The sequence below is a fragment of the Podarcis melisellensis genome (genome assembly GCF_964234715.1).
Source record: "Podarcis melisellensis genome assembly, chromosome: 7".
NCBI lineage: Eukaryota > Metazoa > Chordata > Lepidosauria > Squamata > Lacertidae > Podarcis > Podarcis melisellensis.
In genome coordinates this window covers 46994202-47012944 of record NC_138539.1, presented here as the reverse complement: position 1 = coordinate 47012944, position 18743 = coordinate 46994202, and the positions used below count along the sequence as shown (strand labels likewise).

Below are 18743 nucleotides of genomic sequence, written 5' to 3'. Positions count from 1 at the left end.
TAAAAGAAGAGGGTGAAAATGAGAGACCCTTTTTGCATTTTTATAGTTTTTGGTATAATTATTTAAGTAATACACTGTCTAAAGCAATGAAAGATGCATTATAGTTCCACTAATTTAGGATAATTTATTGCACATAAATTTATTGCAGTTTCAGAAGAGTACATAATCCATGCATATAAATGAAGCAAAGAAAGAGTACACATTAGATCTCATTAATTAACAGCTCCTGAATTGTCTTCTGCCTTCTCAGTAAAGATCAAAACAAGAATGGTTACTGTGTTAAGTTGCACCCAATAATTACATGTTTTGGGGAACAAAACCTCAACAAACTACAGCTCCTGGAATTCTTTGGGAAAAGGCTCGGCTGCTTAAAGTGGTAGGACAGCACTTTAAAGGTATGCTATGAACAGTGGCGTAGCGTGGGGGGGTGCAGAGGGGGCTGGCCGCACCGGGCGCAACATCTGGGGGTTAGGGTTAAGGGGCGCAAATCCACGGGTTAGGAGCGCAAATCCACGGGTTAGGGAGCACAAATTACATGCCTTGCCCCGGGTGCTGACAACCCACGCTACGCCACTGGCTATGAATGTGTCCAAGGTCTGAGATGAATCTGCAAAATTCTCAAAATTGTACAAGCCAGATTCCACACCACTCATCTTACAGTAAGAAAGAGCACAATCTCCCTTCTCCTTCATAAAGGATTATTGTGGGGAAATGAATTTTGAAAGGCTGAATCCATGCTAGAAGGGTTAGTGTGTCTGTAAATTCCATCCGCTAGTCAAAAGGAGTAAAAGTTATAGCTGATTTTTGATTGTTCTAATAATAATGGGGGAGCACAGATCCTCATTTTAGAAAGAGTGGTACTGATTGAAGCAGAGAGAGTATTGAGAATATAACAGGTTACTTACTTGCTTACATAGTTACTTAAAACACAGATACAAGGTGAACCTTGAGAACTGTGCACATCCCTAATAGTAAACTACAAATAAGATTTTGAGGGAATTTAACTAAGTTGAGCAGAGAGGCAGGTAAATACTATTACTAAATAGAAATAAATTCAGGGGTCACCACACCTGTTTTCATTGTGGGAGCATAGGATACAATCCTATGTACGCTTACTTGGAAGTAGGCCTTATTGAACTCAATTGGCGTTACTTCTGAATGCACTATACGCTTGTAGTATCAGACTTGAAACAGCTGAACAATAGTAAAGAAACAAATACTTCTGAACATGTGCATATACAACCACTGAGTCATCACAGACAGTCCAGTCTCCATGTAATATTAGCTAGAAGACTGCCAAGTTTTGAATGACAGAAGTTTTTAACTTGGTAAAACAATTAATATTTATGCATGAAATTATGTAGTCTTCAAAGTCTAAGTTTAGTGGGAATTACTTCTGTGTAAATATTGCCATGTAAGTTTTACAGCTTTAGTAACTCCCCAACTCCATCCCTATTCTGATATCTTATTAGAAGGGTAATTGAGGACAGTTGATTGAAGACTACTGCTCAGCTAAGATTCAGTAAGAATAATATGGAAAAAAGCAGCCAATTATTATAAGTCTGTGGTACAAATCAATAGCTCACGCTCATCTGGAACATTATGTTCAGACCAGTGATCTCATCTCTTAAAAAGGAAAAGGGAAGGAATGAAATTCAGAAGAGGAGAACAAAGGTAAGATTGTTTACCCCAGCAAGGAGACTGTATACATAAGTAAAGTGAATATGCTGTTCTCTCTACTTGAAATAGAAGAACCAGGAATGTGTCATGCCTTCAACAATAAGAAAGTATTGTATTCTTAACCACTTTGTAAGCCCAGATGGGCTGGAATCCAAAGGGACACATGTGGTGTACCATGCACGCCTATCCTAATTAATGAATATAAATTTATACCTTTATAATACCAATTTATAATCACAATATATTCCAAAAATGGATCACTTTTCTATAAGCCTTTTGTTTCTTGCCTGCTGTGAGGAGCAGGAGCTGACCAGGGGCAGCTTAGCAATAAAACACCCGGTGTCAGTGAAGTTAACGCTTTATTCAGAGAAACCAAAACAGCACAGACCTAGTGATGGCAGGGCAGGAACTCTTTCCAGTAGGTCTTGCTCAAATGAGGCAGTTGTGAGGACTGAAGATCCCCAGCTTCCCGCTCTCTAAGGTTCTTCTCTGGGTTCCTTCCCCAGCAGCCTAAGACTCCATCGTCTTGTTTCTCTTTGCTCCGCCCTCTTCATTTATCTTCGTGTTCTTGGAGACCAGGCAGGAGGGGAGCTGGTCACAGCAAGAGAGGCAGACTCCCTGGCTTCTTCAGCAGGCTGACTCATCTCTGTCTCTTGCCCACCCCCACCCTCCTGCCCCTGAGTCTAGCCTTTTTCCTTTCCTTTCCTCCATGTTTTGAGTTCATTTTTAAAAAATGAGAATCCAGTATGTATGCACTAGTTCCTTAGAGGAAGGGGAAAATACAGATATAAATAATGGCACTGATATACTTGGTTCAGAGGTCTCATTGACAGTACTTTGCAATCCAAAGTAGTGTGATGACTAGAATTGTGTGCTAGGAGTTGGGATACCCATGATTCAAATCTCACTAGGTGGCCTTTGGCAAAACCTTAAGTAATAGTTACAAAACTTACAAGGTGGTTGTTAGGATTACTGAGATCATACATGCATAGTATTTCCAATGCACACAACTCAATACCTGACATTCTAACCAGTCAGTCCCCAGAGAAGATGCATTCATACGGAATTGGGGGTCTAATTACCAGAAATAATACAACCTCTACAGAGTTGGGCAGATAGAGTATACTTGTTGCACAAATATATCCCATTCCATTACATTCCTGGGACCATTTTTACTAGTATAATACCTGCAGGTCTTTTGTAAGGTGCATTTTTTGTAAGCAGCGTTTGCCACTTTCTACTTCAGGGTAGTCCCCCTGGTTTGAGGAGCTTGGAGCTATATGCACCGGGAATGAGACACTCCAGTGTTAGCACAGGAGTGAGAACAGACTACAACTCCCATCATTCCTTACTACTGGCTCTGTTGGCTATGGTTGATGGGAGTTGGAATCCAACAACATCGGGGCACAGGATCCCCATCCCTGCTCTGCATATTCCATCTTCTATATTAAGGGCATCCAGGCACTGTAAGGTTTGTAGCTGAGCTACAGCCAAGTCTTGATCTTGGCTTACTGGTTGTGATTTGAGGGAGACAAAAACCCATGAGTCAAGGTTCACACTTAAAGCTAAGCCAGACCATGGCTTAGCTCCTGGTAATGCAACAGCAGCAGAACCAGGGAAGAAGTTAAAGCTGCTGCTGTGATTTTTGCTCAAGTAACCACAAACTTTATCATTCATGCTGAGCCATGGTTTTGACAGCGTTGTGTGTGAATTGGGACACTAAAACTAACAGGTTTCTACTAATTTGGCCAGTAGCAGGCTGAGCTATGAAGTAGCAAGTCCCCAGTTTGAATCTTGCTTCTGCCAGTTTCATAATGTGGTTTCAGACAATCCATTTTGGCTGTAGCTTTTCCACCGGCAATAAGTTCTAAGGATTATAGCAAGATCAGGTATGTAAAATGCTTTGAGCACTCTGTAGTGCAGTGTAATGCTAAGTGTTACATGTGACATCCTTATCATACTTACATAAACGTAAGTTGCGCTGAAACCAATGTGACCTACTTCCAAGTAAAAGGATGCTAGTAGTGCTGAAGTGCTGGTATTTATTATTACTGTAGACATGCCACTAGATTGTTGACTTGTGTCAAGCCAGCTTCTGATCTTATTCTTTTTAACTGCAATTGTGTTATTGCACCATTGACTTTTGGGTGTGTTTGGTTCAGGAGATGTGGCCAAAATTAGCTGGATCTTGTAAATCCAGACATCTGCATTGCTGATGAAGAAAAGTGCATTTGGTGGGTTGTTTTTAGCATATGGTCTTTCTTTTTTGTTTACTGGAAGGTTAGTTTTTTTCTCTGCTCGTCGTCTTCTTTTTTTAAAGAGCTGGCAGGATCTTGCTTCTCTTTTCCGTTTTCGGGGGTCTGGGGAGGCGTCTGCCTAATTCTGATTTGCTGAAAAACGCAGAGGGCTCGTCCTGGGTTGAGCCTCGCTGTGCTTGCTGCTGCTGCTGACGCGTGGCTCTTGCTGCTGCAGCTGCTGCACGTCCTTGTGACGTGCTGGAAGCCGACTTGGATCCCGAGTCCCGGCTCTTCCTTCTCCTCGCAGCGCTCTTTTTGACAAGGTACACAGACCTCTGAGTCTTTGCGGTTGCTCGTTATTCCCGTGGTGTTTTGCGCGCGTTCCTTCTGCAAAGCGGCTCTGGGAAGGAGGGGAGGGAAAGGGGGCTCTCGAAGGCCTTCGCCTTCTGCTCCGATTGATTTAAGTCTCCCGTGAATCGTGATGCATGTTCTAGAAGCCATTTTTAAGTTAACAGTTGTCCGTGGTTGAACATTTCGCATGCACTCGGCCTGCAGAAGGGCGCCAAGCCGGGGCTGCGGGATGGGCAGCTGCTCTCCTGGCGCTGCCTCTCTGGCGAGGAGCTGGCAGGCAGGAAAGCCGCTTCCCCGCGCCCCGAGCGAGGGGCTGCTTTGTGGCCTTGGCCCCTGGTGGTCCCCCTGGTTTGAGGAGCTTGGAGATCTGAGTTAGGCGGGGAACTCGCTGCCTGCTGCATTTGCTAGCGCCGGCCAAGGTCTCCCTGCTGACTTAGGGAAATGAATGGGGGTGGGAGGAAGGGCGCTGCCGGGGGGGGGGGGGAGGCAGGCAGCAGAATAAAGCAGTAACAGGGAATGGCCTGGGGCTTAAGTCGGAAAGGCATGGTCTGCCTTGGAAGCCAGGGAAAGGTATGCCTAGGCTGCAGCTGGGCGCCGGCGGAATGGCCGGGGGCTCGGTGCGCGCGCGCGCGGGTGGAGCATGATGGAGCGAACGGGCAGCATTTGCAATCTGCGCGTGAGTTGACTTTGCTGCGACGGGGTGGCTGTGGCTCTGCAGTGCCTCCCCCTCCGGAGTTGCCTGGGGCTTAGGAATTCTGGAGGAAGGGAGTCTGGGGCGGCTGGCTGGGGCAGGGCGCTGTCGTCTGGGCTTAAGACGAGCGAGAAGGGTTGCGGTGAGCTGGCGGAAAAGGGCGTTTGCGTCGGGCTCAACGAGCATAGCAAAAACCTGCAGAGACCGAGCCCAGGTACCAAGAAGCTTTTGTCCTTCCTGCCTGCGCTGCCCTTCCGTTTCACCGTGAGAGCTGGCTGCTTGGGGCTGCCTTGCTTACCTTCCTCAGCAGTGCCCGTCCTAAGAAGCGCGCAGCTGGATCAGGCCAGAGGCCCATCTAGTATCCAGCATCGGGCCGTCCCTGTGGCCATCCAGATGGTGCCTTTCCATGGGGCTTCGTGGCCTTGCCCCCTTTCTGTACAGCCTTTGATTTGACTCCTAGGAGATAGGATGTCCTGCTTGTCATACGCCTTCCGCCCCCACTACGCCTTCTCTTGGTGCCCAGGCGCAGCCGTGGGCATCTTCTCGAGGTTGCCCGCTTCACCCACCATGACTGGCCGTTTCCATTTCTTCCAGTATGGCAATGTTGACCTTCCTGGCTGTGGTACTCGTTTATTGAGTAACGTTAGGGAACTGAAAGGTGGAGGGACGTGGATGTGATGTGAGGTAAATAAACACCCTCCCCACAAAAAAACCACAAAACTTATCTAAACTTCAGTGGTGGTGGTGGTTATGAAGCAGTTTTCGCAGCAGGATGGCGTCCCAAAGTAGGGGAAGTGGCAACATTCCCCTCCCTTTCAACGCCATGTGGTCTGATGTAGCAGGTATCCTTCTGGGCAGACTTTTTGCTGAGCACAACATCGTGCATCCCTTTTCCTTGCTTACCTGCTGGGCCTCCTTCAACTTTGGGCGGTTAACTCCTTTGCAGAGTCTGCCGCAGGCACGGGGAAAGAAGCTTCCGCCCTCAGCCCGTGCCTGGGAACTGGCCTTGGCATCGTGCTATGTCTCGCCCCGCCTCGTCCGTGGGTTCCTGCCTGTTCCTTCTCTCCCCTCCCTCCTTCCCCACTTCGCCTCTCCCCAGCTCGTGGCTTCTGCAATGCGGTGGGTGTGGTTATACAGTATAGTAAATTGTAGCTCTGGACCTCTGCAGTGGAAGCGCTGTCTCCTCCTGTTCTCTCTCCTTTGCATTCCCAATCCCAAGGTTCCCTATGGCTGCATGTCTCTCGGCTGCAGAGTTGAGCTTAAAGTTGGGGAAGAAGAAGCTGCTGAGAGCTTAAACGGAAAGATCGAGGGAAACAGCTGGTATTAATCAGACGTGTGCGATGGGGGAGGAAAAAGAGAGGCGCTCGGAGAGGGCTAGTTGAGTCGGGAATCAAGCGGAGCGCTTAAGGCGCTTAAATCGCGGGTTAGGGTTGGAAGTGTTACTTTCCTCGTTCCTAAGTGCTACTTTGAAAGAATGACTCAGTAGCTGATCACCACCGCTTACCTGACCGCAAAGTGGGGTGAATTCTACAGCCTGTGATGATGAAGATCCTCTTGATGCCAAGGCTTTGAGGACGGTGTAATGCATAGTATAGTAGCAAGTAGAGAGAAGGGTTGGTATTTAAAGGGTGTGGTTCAGTTATCAAACTTTGTCGAGCATTTAAACCTGGTTTCATGTCCTATCTTTGAGCATGTGGTTGAAACTTGCAAGGAAGCTTGTTCTTGTTAAAAGACATTAAAGATATCAACTGGGATGGATTTTATTTTAAAATGCTTAAAAAATATTATTTCAATAATTTTTAAAAGTTACATATGCGATTTCCCCCCCCCCTGTAGGTTGCTTTGTTACCTTCTATAAAACATGTTGAATGTTGTTTGAATAGTGATTTTAGCTGATGTATAGTTAATATAGCTTAAATTTGTATTCAGAGGACTAATTTAGTCCTCTTCACATCAGTTTCATTGCAACAGAAAGCACATTTATTCTTGTTCTGAAAAAAGTAGCTTTGGCTTTACCCTAGAGAAGTTTCATATTCAGTTGTTACTTAAAATATACATTTTTAAAAAGAGGACTAGGATGAATCAAGGTGTGTACATGTAGGCAGCCTGATCTCTTAAGTCTCATTGAAGTGTTTGGGACTTATTTCTGAGCAAAAATGTATAAGATTAGTTGCTGGTTCCCTAGGTTTATACGTCAGTTATCAAACTTTATTGGTGGTTTTTAATGTTTAAAAATGCACTTTTAACACTTGTCACTCTGTTGTTCTATGTTGTTCTGTTTTACATAGGCTAAAAGGGAAATACTATGTTCCGCAAACTCGACTTCCCCAGATTCCTTTATTTAAAATGTATCATTGCATTTCAGTGTGATATTGGTACTCTGCTAGTAGTGATATTACAGAGCAGCCTTTTACATTCCATGAAAAAGTAAGCCTAGTTGGTTTAATGGGACATACTCCCAGTTAACTGTATTTAGGATGTCAGTCCTAATCATGATCTTAATAACCACTGAATTGAACTGGAGCGCTATAGTGGAAGTAAAATTGATACATCAGGATAAAGAGATAACCTATCCTGAAAAGAAACTGCTACAAGTTTATTTTTCTAGTTTCCACTTGACAGTGTGTCTGGCAGCATGGCTGAAACCTAATGTGGTCATTATCCTGGTAATAGCAGTGGTCCATGGGTAGAAACAGCATGTCACCTTAAATACATATTGGCATGGGGGGAAATAAATGTTTTGTCGTTAATTATATCAATGCCACCAACACTCATATCACTTTGTTTTTGAACTAGCTCCTCATGAGGCCAGTGGATGATTTATAAAACTATCTGTTATTGCAGGAAGTGTCTGCCATGTTGTAAGCTAACTTTGAGCGGACCTTAACTGCTGCTGTAGTCTAATGTTATAGGAAAAGAGGGTGGAGACACAGAAGTCTCTAGAATTGTAGCAATGGAGTCCCTATTGCTGCTTTGACCATGACATCACTTTGGCTCAAGGAAATGAGGGTGGGGCAGTGAGACAGCCTGTCTGAGCCATATTTTATCATAATACATAATGCTGAATAGATGTGACTACTGTTTCCCTGTTGGACATTCATTTGAAGAAGGGGCTAGGAGAGATGAATTCGGAGTTTGTGCTTGCATATGTGTTTGCAAATAAAACAAGCTGAGTTGAAGACAAGGTTCATTGCCCATGTACTTACAATTTTATTCCCCAAATTATAATTATGAAAATTTTACTGTTTGTTAAGGAATGTGGATTGGTAATGGGTTGAGTCAGCAAAGCTGTGCTTGAAGAATAGATGTGCAGCAACATACATTAATGTATCCACAACATTATTAAGATGAGAAGGTTGTCTGTGAAGACCATTGATGGGACAAAATGCACTCAGAAGATTATATGGTTCAGGAGAATGCACTACTGCATTATAAGTAAATAAGAAGTGCTGAGACAGGAAGAAATTAGAGTATGTTTCAAATTCTGGTTGTGTTGTAACAGAAGTTTTATCCAAGCTGTGTGTGTCTGTGTGGTTAAAAATTATTATGTTTCTTAATATTTTCTATATTTTTGTTGGAAGCAGCCCGGACTGGCTGGGAGAACCCAGTCAGATGGCAGGGGTATAAGAAATTATTATTATTATTAGTAGTATTAATATTATTATTAGTAGTAATGAATCAGTTGTTTTTGAAATACATTGCAGATTTTGTTGTGCAACAACTCCAGTTAAATCAAGTGAACTCATGTCAATATGATTTCATGTGTAGGCGATCAGGCCATTGCCTTAAGTTTAACCAAAGAGAGAAATAATTCAGTCTAATTGTTTCTGAAAGCAATCATGAACAAGTAAAGCAAGATGCCATGTGACTGCACACATAAATTATTTTATTATTCTACAACCAGAAACAAACGTACAACTTTGTAAATATGATTACATTCCATCTGTGTCTAGAACTGGGATACACTTATTTCACCAGAATGTATTACCTGTAGATTGATGGATTGCTTTTACCCAGAAATTGAAATTCACCAGGCACATTTCGCACCTACCTATTGACCACTTGCAACCTAATTTTTGATAAATATGAGGTTTGATTTCACAAAGCTGTAACCAAAATAAATCTTACTGAATTTATTTCTTCATTCAATAAACAAAATAACTGGTATCGCAAGATATTGGGTATTCCTGTGGTCCAAAGACATAAAACTTAATACAGCATTTTTTTCTTTGTTTGTGGACATAAGGTCTGAAGATGACCTTTGTGGTTATTATTGGTAAAAAAACAAAACTTGCTGTTTTCTGTAGTCCTCCAAGAGGACAAACAGAGTAGAGTGTAGGAAGGGAGAGTATGGCACATCTTAATAGCTTCCACAAGGGAGATTTGGCAGGCTTTTTGTTCTGTCTCCTACCATGTTGTCACTATAGGCATGGGGGCAGAGGGACCTCTAGAGAAATGTAATCTGTTGGATTTCTGAGAAACTAAAATTTAGTTGTCTCAAGATACTTTGTCTCTGACCATTCAGTGTCTCCTTACATATTACATATAGTTTCAGCAAAGTTTATAATTTAACTTTGTGTGTACTAACAAAATCAGATTGATCCTGAGTCTACCCTGTCTCTTGAGGTTTGCAAATACAGTGGTACCTCGGGTTACATACGCTTCAGGTTACAGACTCCGCTAACCCAGAAATAATGCTTCAGGTTAAGAACTTTGCTTCAGGATGAGAACAGAAATTGTGCTCCGGCGGCGCGGCAGCAGCGGGAGGCCCCATTAGCTAAAGTGGTGCTTCAGGTTAAGAACAGTTTCAGGTTAAGTACGGACATCTGGAACGAATTAAGTACTTAACCTGAGGTACCACTGTATGTGTAATCCTATGCATATTTGTTGGGAAGTAAATCCCATTGACCTCAAGGGCACATCCAACTGAATAGCAATGAATAGGCTTGCACTGATCCAGCAAAAGTGTTGGACAAGATTTCTAGTTATAGATTGAAGTTGTATTTGATCTGAGATTTGAGATGAATATACAACTTGGCGTCTTGAGAAATATGAAATCTCCTAACCAACCACATGAAATATCAACAAAATATATAGCATGACCGACAGCATCTGAAAGAAAACTAGTTTTGGTATGACCATGGTTTCTCCCAGGCCTTGCTATGTATAAAGTGAAATGAGATGAACAACCTGTCTTTTAGGTTTGAGAATCCCACATCAAAAATAATATAGATGCTAATGGGATTGGCAACCATGGATGCATACAGAAAGCTATGGCAGGGAGGACAATGACAAATGTAAAACAAAATGGTAAAATTTGCAGGCGTCATCTATATACACTTACTGCAAGTAGGCCTCACTGACTGCTGTGAGACTTGTTTCCAAGCAAATCCATATAGGATTGCATCTTAAAGCTGCAATCTTAAGCACATTTATTAAGGAGCAAGTAACAGTGAAGTTAGATTTTTTTTAAAAAAACACAACCTTAATATCACACTGTAAAACTAAAATATCTGTATCTGCCCTGTGGTAAAGTTTCTATGATGATTACAATTTTAAACTAGGATGTAGTATTCTCCACAGAAGATAAATCATGTAAAATCTGTTCCCAGGTGTGTATTGTACATATGTTAGGGGGAATGCGAGCTGAACAGCTAATGCACATAACTGGCCATTGTGTACATTCACAGTTTGTGGAGAATGTGCACATATGTCCATGAAGAAAGAATTGTACTCATTTCCCAATCAGTATGCATATTTTCCAAGAGGCTTTGACCAATGTGTATATCTTCCCAACTGCAGGCTGCTTGCAGCTTGCAGGCAATGATTTGCCCAGTTTTCAACTAGGGATAGAAATCAAGGGCATGTATGCATAATTTCTGGAGAACAGGCACTATTACCCAGAGAATGTCAAAATGTAGCTGAGATAGGCACATGCCCCAACTTCTGTTGGGGCATTTGCACAATGGCAAGAAAATTCATAAAAGGTTGTTCAGATATTAACAATGCCCAAGGCCTGTTGGAAAATATGTATATTGACTAAGAAATTAGTAGAATGCATATTCTTCATGAGCTGTAGCAAATTTGTACAATGGCCAATAGTTATGCTCATTAGCAGCTCCTGTATATGTGTGTGTGTGTGTGTGTGTGTGTGAGAGAGAGAGAGAGTATTTATGTATGTATGTAATTGGTAAGGCAGGTTAAATTATTTGGTTGATATCCAACTAAGTCATACTGAGAGTAGACTCACTGAAATCAGTGGGTCTCTACTTGGTATGACAAGTGTTGGATGTATAGCCTATTAGGAGCTGTTTTCCCCCCGAGCAGATTTCTTTTGTCACAGGGAAACCAAAGGAAAGGTAATGTTACTAGTTCAGATTTAATATTGAAATAAAAAAATGTATTTTTGGTCTGAATTCTTCATCTTTCCCATGGATTTTTCTGTTGTAACCTTTTCAAACAAGATCTTTACAGCACATGGAAGCATGTTGGGGGTGTCCATTTTTATTGCGCTCTTAGCTTCTCAAACACATATTACGAAACCCTTTGCAAATTGAAACTGAAGTATTGAAACATTGCTTAGCTAGGTTGGCATTCAGTTGACCTTTTCCCTCAAACACTGGATGTTAGGAGATTTTTAAAAACTGGATGAGCAGGTAATTTTGAATGGGGGCAAAAGGAGGTATGAGAGACACTTATAAGTTCCTTTTATCTATTTATATAGATTTGTTCTTGCCTGGATGGTTAAGGATTAGCAGTGGTAGAAGTATGCTTCTCTGAACTGCAACATTTGTGCGATAACAGAAATATAGTTCATGTCAGAACACTTATTAAAAAGAATCTGCTATTCATCTGTGGTAGCTTTGAATTCTTTTATATATGGTGGAAGAAGCATGACTCTGTTTAGTTTTAGTTTAGGCCTAAATAAAGCCTAGATTAAAGCCTAAGGAGAGCAATTTTCTCACTTTGTAAAATATAACAACACAGCTCAGGACATCAGAGTAGGAGGAACATCTGTGGCTTGAATACTGTTGTGCAGATGCCGTTAGTTTAGTACCAAAGAAGTGTCTAGCAATACCCAGTATGGGCCAGTGACATCATTAGGGCCATGCTGGTTGCTGCGGACCACTCCATGGGTGCTATGTCATAGCATTGCCCATTTCCTTAATGTATCGCTACACAAAGGGCCTCGTTTATCCTTCAGTGAGTGGATTTCAACACACACTGTGTCAAACACCATTGCACCATGGAGATAATTGTGTGCAGGGGTGCCATCTTACAGAAAATAGGAGGGGCAGGAAGCCCCACCCCACATAATTGATCACAATATTGATTGATCTTTATTACGGCCATTGGCCCGTCACACCACCATAATGTACTTGAACCTCCAATTTTAAAACCGCCAAAACTTACAAAAAAACAGACAAGAACCAAAGCAAAACAAAAACAAAAGACCAACATCATACATTACAACAAATTGATCACAATATGTGGTGTGCGCACACCATTTGAATGGCACCACTTATCAAATTTGGGGACCCCAGGGCCCCCGTAAATATTTTATTTGGGGTCTGAAGGCACGTCAGGCCCTGGCCAAAATCCAAGCTCTTTCCTCCAGTGTATATAGCTCTACTTTCAGACATGGATTGTTTTTGTTAGTACCATGTCCAACTCAGGATCGGTACCTGGTGATTGAATTCATACCTATATAAGCAGTTGAAGCCAAAACCTGTGTTAGCCAGAATATGAGTAGTTTCCAATTTTAATGGTACTTCTGAACAGTAAGTCCTTTTGAAATTACGATTCTGTTTCTCATCCTCTTCTGTGGAATCTCTAATGCACAAGAGCCTATAAATATCATACACAGTGGTACCTGCATTGAAGAGATGCATGATAAAAATAGATGATGGGAGAGAGGAGAAAAAAGAAAGCAGTGAGTGATATAACCACTCAAGGTCATTTAGCAGTGCAACCCAAGAAGAGAAATAATATTCTGCTGTTCCCAATACTGACGTTTTGTGTGCAAATAAATTTTATTACCTGTACTGCATTTCTCCAGCTGTTTAGATATAATTTCAAGAAGATAAATATATTTTTAAATAAAAAGAAATTATAAATGTGAGATATAGAATAGAGATGTTAAAATATAGTTTAAAATTCTTGTTATATCTAATTTTAACTTTAAGAACTTGAGCTTGTTTTACCCTCTTCTCTCTCATTCTATTTTTTCTTTATGTGTGATGTCTTTTTAGGTTGTAAGCCTGAGGACAGGCACTATTTTAATACTGATTTTTGTAGGCTCTCTAAGAGATTTTTTGACTAAAGCGTGACTATAAATGCCATACATATATATATATATATATATATATATATATATATATATAGGTGATATATATATATATATAGGTGATATATATATAATCACCTTCAAGGAGACTACATTAGAATGTGAACAGTTACAGAGGAGGTCAAACAGATAACAGGAGGTGTGGACCTGCTAATGTAACAAATAGTGATTGTTTCTTCAGCTTAGCAGAGAGTTGACTGAAAAGAGAATATAGTAGCACTAGCAGATAAGATCAGTAATAGTGTGTGGAAAGATAGCTCTTGTCTCATGGTGTCTCACACTGCAAGAGCCAGGATTTAGCTAATTGCTTTAAAATTGAAGGGCAATCAGTTTGAAGTGAACAAGAAGTAGCATGCTTTCACATAAGGGTTGATGTAAGAAGTTTGTTCACTTTCAATTTTGCAGTAATAGAAATGTATTCAGTCGGTAGAGCATGAGACATTTAATTTAAGGGTCATGGGTTTAAGCCCCATGTTGGACAAAAGATTCCTGCATTGCACACTGCTGGACTAGATGACCCTCATGGTCTCTTTCAATTCTGCAATCCTATGATTCTGTTCAAAATAGGACCATTACATGCATGTGTGGTGGAAATAACCATGGTTGGATATCAGGAAGAATTGTACATTAAATATTATATGAGTACTTCCACACTTGTATCTGTTTGGTTAAGATGTGTAAAAGCTGGAGAAAAGCTACCAAGCATAAAGTCTGCATTCTGCGTGTTCTTTATGATAACTTAGGACTTTGATAATCTGTACGCAGTACATGTTTATTTTATGTGGTCTGCCCTTGGACCTGGCCTGGAAGCTCCAGCTAGTGAATAAGTCAGTATCTAGGCTGCTGAGGGGCCAGACCTTCAACATTATGTGCACCTCTGATAGAAGGTCTGCACTGCAGGCCCATATGATACTGGGTCAGGTTCAAAGCTCATGTGTTGATATACAAAGTCCTGAACCACTTGGATCCAGGATAAACTAAGGACTGCCTGGGTCTTTATATCTCAGCTTAGTTACTGAGATCATCTATATGGACACTGATGGTTGTTCCCTTAGATACGGAGGCCCGACTGGCCTCCAATAGAAGTTGGGGATTGCTTTTGACTTTCAGGCATCTCTTGAAGACCTTTTTATGCAGACAGGCCTAAGCAGTTGGTTAAAATATTCTCGATTTTAATGATTATTTTGCACAGTTTTTAAGGGTGTTTTATGATTTGTATACACGTTATTGTACATCACCCTGATATTTTCTGGGGTGATGTATTTTCTGAGGTGGCAGTATATAAATAATTTTATAAATAAATACAAATATTTACATTTCATCTCTTCAGTAGCACTTCTTTTTTGGTCACCTACTTGGTTATCCACTGTCCTCCCCACCCCCAATCCAGTATTGCTGCTCAGGAAACAATCTGCTTTTTCTGATATCAAAGCAGTGTCAGAGAGCCAACAGACATCAAGTGCCCTGTGAAAAGGAAGAAGTCAGTGCGGGAGTTAGACAAAGGGAGCATCAGGGCTGACCATCATAAGAGCTAATGTTTAGCAACTGCCCTGTAGGGAGGAATATTTAAAGCTGGTTTCTGTTTCAGGAGGCATGGTTGTTTTGTTTCTTGAGCATGTGTTGTGTTTTATAAATGCTTGATAGCCGCTTTGGGGACTCCAGTTGAAAAGTGAGATATAAATCTGCTAAATAAATGAAATAATTTGGAACTTTGTGCGTGCACACATCTACTATTGTTGTAGGTAACACATTTTCATTCGTTTGTGCCCCTAAATTACACAGATAGCAGCAAATTATAATGGGTTACAGAATGTTTCTTAAGTAGCAGTAAGGTTTTTGTGGTGGTGGGGATCAGTAAACAATGCAAAGTCTTTTGCTAAATTAGCAAAAAGTATGAAAATAGTAATGGCAATAATTAATATAATATAATATAATATAATATAATATAATATAATATAATATAATAATATATATGTTGTCCTCTAAAATGGGTAAATAGGTGGAGAAAGTGTTATCAGGAAAGAGCTCACTCATGGACTCATGGACTATAGAGCAGTTTCTCCAGGGGGCCAGTAAAAATCCCATCACTTGAATCATTTACAAGTTGACCGAGTATTCAGCGGTACAATGGAGAATGCAAGTTTAAAATGTTGGGGGATGGACAAGATGACCTAATTTCCCCCCTCTGGTTTTATGATTTATTAAAGAGTTTTGTAGCCTCTTTGCTAGGGGCTGACTAAATGGAATTTGAAACATGGCAATTATAAGGGCCTTTTAGTTTGGTGCCAGCACATTGCTGTTTTTGATTACTTTGTTGGAGCAGCAGTGTGAGCAATGTGAATAATTCTTTCTACTGCAACAGACTGAGAGTGCAGAATAGAGAACAGGATTTCCAGTTCTTTTGAACTTAATGGTTTAGATTCTGTGTGTAGGTCACTAAATCTGTTTTGTCAAAAATGATGAAAATAAGCTTTAGTAAAGAAGAATGGCAAAATCCAACAATTGTTGATCCAGAGCACTACAACTTGCATCCAAAATTTAGTAAACTTTAACATTTATATTTCTCTACCTTGTTGAAGTTTTTATGATAGTTTACTATTTTTGCTGACTTCGTAATAAAACTATAGATATTCATTTGAGCAACTGTAATATATAATGTCAAGAATTATAAGTTATAAACATGCCATACACCAATATTCAGGGTTACAACCAAGACAAAAACCATGGAACCCTATATAGCATGATTTATAGGAACACAGAGCAAACCTGTCCTTCTCAAATTTTATTTTTTTAAAAAAATGGAATGCAATTTTAGCATGCCATTGTGGTAAACTGAAAGATTTTATTGCATTTTTATATCATAAAAGTAGAGCTGGAAGCGTAATCATTTCTAAGTTTAATGGGCTGAGCCTACTAAATATCAGCATTTCAGAAACTTGAGTACCAGGAGTTATCTTGAGATCAGGCATTTGCTATAGTAGAGCACAAGGAATATGGAATTTGGCTTTGTAGAATCTAAATCTTGTTGGACTCCCAACTCCCATCAGTTGCACTACCACATCTAGATTCAATGATAGGGAAAGATAGAGATGAATGCCATCTGTAACACTAAAAAAAAAAGTTTGTTTCTCTTGTCAGCACTGGAAAAAGTTATAAAAGCTGTAGTTGCTTCAGTCTAAGCCAAGGAAGTAATACAACCTTTTGAAATGTTCATGTACACTGTGTATCTCCAAGTGTACTCTTCTCCATTTCCCTTTACTATCCATACACTGTTAATTATTGTTGCAGATCAGAGAAGTTTGATAAAACCTTTACCCACATTATCATTCAAAAGGAGACAGGCAGCATAAATGAGTGACATTGGAATGGTCTCAGTGGCATTTTTAATACATTCCGTTGAAAGATTTGAAGGAACGACTGAGTTCTTGTTAACAAACGATATTCAAATTCTTGTATTGGTTGTAGTGACTTTATGCAAATCTGGTAGTATGTGCAAGTCCCAGTAATGCTAGTTGAAGCAAGTAAAAGGCCCTTTTAAAATTTTTAGTCATGTTGATACAAGAGGTACAAAAAGTTCTTGTAGGGAGCATTCTTAAGTCACCCTGTATAGGCCATCTAATTTTAATGATATCTGGGGAAACTACTGAGAGCTACAATTGTATAGAGAGATAGTTGTGTGATATGAAATAATAAATATGACAACAGGATGTGAGAGGAACTTATGCATGAATTGCTGTTGTAAGAACAACTTTAACTAGAAGTAAATTTTTAGAAAGTATCAGAACAATATACTCTCCTTTTATTGGGTGGGGGAATACATTTTTAAGAGCATTTATATATTCTTGGTTGTAAATTGTGTTCAGTTAATGACATTGTAATTTGCACACAGCTGGTTCAAGGAGCCTATTAGTTCCTGCATCAAGTACAGCTCTGTCAAAGTGGTATTGTTGCCCATTCTTGTGTTAAGTTCCTACTTATTTTTATTTTCTCTTTAATTATCTCTTATGCAGAAGAAATTGTTATCCTCAGCCCCTTATTGTTCTTAGAAACATCACTGTTGCTGCACAGCAAAAATTGTACTGCTCTCCTCCATTTTATTGTTTTTCTTTCATCAGGTCTTCACACACACACTGAGGCCCCCCAATATTAAAAATAAAAACAACCAAAAGGAGTTGTTTGTTTATATAATCAGCTAATCTGAATGAACATGTTCATCATGGTCTAATCTTGTGCCACCAGAAATGGTATATATTTTTATTAATGTGCATGAACATTTTCCAGTCTGAACTATGACCAAATCTACAACAGCTAACAAAAAATTATATATTTTACCAAATAACTTCTTTTACTTGCTTAAATTTCCAGCTGCAAACATTTCACACAAGCTTACCTTTTTAAACACCTGCAATGGACGTGCCATCCTAAACAGCAGTTGCTGTAGTGTGCCATTTCTCTTTCCTCAAGCCTGCGGCATGGTGTTAATTAGAGAAAGGGTGAAGTAATGTTTTCCATAGCCTGTCCTTTGATGTAGGGATGTCTCACATTTTATGTTATGGATGTGTCATTCTGAACCTGGGATATAGCTATAGCTGGGCTATAGCTATAGCTGCACTTCCTTAATGCAAAATCTCAGTTAGAATCCCTTACATTATACCACTTGGTAAAAGTTTTGCTTATGCAGCTGTTGGTAAACCTGCTGATAACCACCTTCTTTCTTAGCCTAGCATGTTTATGATTGGGAAGTTAAGTATCTTGTAAACTCATAAAATAAACAACAGATCAGTCGTTTTGAAGTAAAATCACTGCAGATCTGAATTTATGTTTTGCCAGGGCTGTTTAGTTATTAAACATACAAAATGGAGATAGCCTTTAAAAAAGAAAATAGCATAAACTACACATGGGTCGATTAGCAGTGTTAAATCCAGTGGATGGAATCCAGCTGGTGCCCTTTCATTTACAGAAGAGTTTTGATCCATCAAACACCTCCACTAATGAAAGAGGAGGGAGTGCCAGTTTGTTCTTCACCTTGAAGCTCTGACAATACGTTCTACCCTGTTTTGGAGGGTCCCCCCAACTCCTCAGAGCTGCTTTTGGAAGGGGATTGCTGGCAAAACCCTGACCTTTCCTCCTCCGTTAGCAAAGGCACCAACTTGATCAAAATCATCTCCATGAGTGAAAGAAGACCAGCTTGATGCCACCATTTAAATTTATACTTTGGCATCTTCCCTTGTTTAAACAGAAGACTGTTTCAGAAAAGGAGAATATCTCAGTTTAAACTGTTAAGCACTTCCAACATGAAATCTCGGGTATCTGGAGTACTTGCTTTTTATCTCTGCTGTGCAGTTCAAAATGTACAGCCAAGGCATGTTGTCACTTTAAATATTTTGAGGGTGACAAATAGGGTAAGTGACCTAGAATGCTGCTGTTGTCAGGAGGC

At 40.4% G+C, this 18743-nt stretch overlaps 1 protein-coding gene across 24 annotated transcripts in view; it reads left to right on the top strand.

Annotated features, from left to right (window-relative positions):
* EPB41L3 (erythrocyte membrane protein band 4.1 like 3) overlaps positions 1-18743 on the top strand; it is a 126367-nt gene that overhangs the window by 39354 nt on the left and 68270 nt on the right. For 3 of the 24 annotated variants that reach the window (XM_081918008.1, XM_081918015.1, XM_081918007.1), the window contains exon 1: positions 4102-4240. The exons of 1 other annotated variant lie outside the window; for it this stretch is intronic. The gene's annotated coding sequence lies outside the window, so the exon portion shown is untranslated. Of the gene's footprint in view, positions 1-4091; positions 4241-4818; positions 4839-4920; positions 4945-5152; positions 5174-6117; positions 6280-6359; positions 6573-18743 lie in introns of those variants that run through there. 20 more of the 24 variants (XM_081918024.1, XM_081918003.1, XM_081918004.1 and 17 more) reach the window with 15 other exon arrangements.